This window comes from Octopus bimaculoides, chromosome 23 (genome assembly GCF_001194135.2).
Source record: "Octopus bimaculoides isolate UCB-OBI-ISO-001 chromosome 23, ASM119413v2, whole genome shotgun sequence".
In the NCBI taxonomy this organism is placed as follows: domain Eukaryota; kingdom Metazoa; phylum Mollusca; class Cephalopoda; order Octopoda; family Octopodidae; genus Octopus; species Octopus bimaculoides.
In genome coordinates this window covers 358,552-360,083 of record NC_069003.1, presented here as the reverse complement: position 1 = coordinate 360,083, position 1,532 = coordinate 358,552, and the positions used below count along the sequence as shown (strand labels likewise).

The window sequence follows — 1,532 nt, the reverse complement described above, 5'->3', positions numbered from 1 at the left end:
TATATATATATATATATATTACAGTCCAGAAAGACTCAGCTGTGAAATTGGAACCAAAGGATTAACCAATCATAGCACTTATGCAACATGCCTATTGGTTTAGACCATCAGTGAACTTAACTCCTCATACTCTTTATTGATGTCCTATTGAGGAAACCTGGAGGTAGAGATATATATATATTTAGGGGGTGAGGCAGTTATGTTGGTAAACTTGTAGGCAGGTAGTTAGATATGTACATAGGTAGGTGTATATACTGCATAGAAGATACTTTGAACAATAGAGGCATATATTAGTCCACTAGTGGCAACTGGTCAGCTAACTCCCATCATGTTTGCAGGGCTGGAAGTCTCTTGTGTTCCAGTGGTTAATATAGTGTTAGGCTTTGAGTAACTGTGGTAGTGAATGTATAGTGTTTGGTAATTTTAGTAGCAATGCTAGTGTTATTGCCATTCTAGATCGTTGTCATTGGCAATGGCAGTAATATTGCCAGTTGTTGTAACAGTTGTGATGCTGAGGGGGGAGGGGGGGTGACTGTAGTTTCTTGTAATAAAATAGTTATACTAATTCTCATGATGGCTGTGTGAGCGATCCCTTTTGGGTTTTCAGTAAAGAATAGGCTCAAATTTTAAACATCAGATTACATTCAGCATTTCACTTCATATTCATTCTTATTCAATAGGCATGCTGTAAAAATGTATACACATCAATATATATATATATATATTACATATATATTTTTAGAGAAAGATAAATATACTCAGATATAAATTTACACTCATTGCTATATATATACATACATGCATATATATATATATATATATATATATATATATATATATATATATATATATATATAGATTTATATATACACATATACATTATATATATATATATATATACACACATAGTTTTATATAGTTATAAATTTATATATACACATATACATTATATATGAATATATATGGGTACATATTATATACTATGTATACATAATACACACATTCATGTAAGCATACAAACACACAGGCACATATTGAAATATCATTTGCACATGTGTGCATTGTACATATACCTGTGTGCGCAAACACATAATTAATGTATGTTAAATAGTTAATTTGTTTCGAGTATTACCTGTCTCTTCCCACCAACCTGTTCAACATAATCCGTCCCCCATTTTCAGCGTGATCAGTTAGAGAAAGACAACAAAAACTACCAAAACAATTAACAAGTACACAACAAAAATAACACATTAAACCAGAGTAAGCAACCTTAACAGACGAATCCACTCCTCTCACATCACTGCACCAATCCAGATTTCAAACACCACACCACTTCACGACATACCCCACCAGTTTGTAAAAATTTGCATTTAATATATTTTTAAACAAGTGCTTCATCATGGACTATAATAGTTGAATAATTTAATATATATATATATATTTATATAATATACATAGATAAATATATATATATATATACACACATATATTTATATATATGTGTATATATATATATATATATATATATATAT

The 1,532-nt window shown here is 29.8% G+C and overlaps 1 protein-coding gene across 20 annotated transcripts in view; it reads left to right on the top strand.

Annotated features, from left to right (window-relative positions):
* The window catches only part of LOC106878922 (uncharacterized), a 305,188-nt gene that overhangs the window by 198,629 nt on the left and 105,027 nt on the right, over positions 1 to 1,532 (top strand). The window lies entirely within an intron of this gene.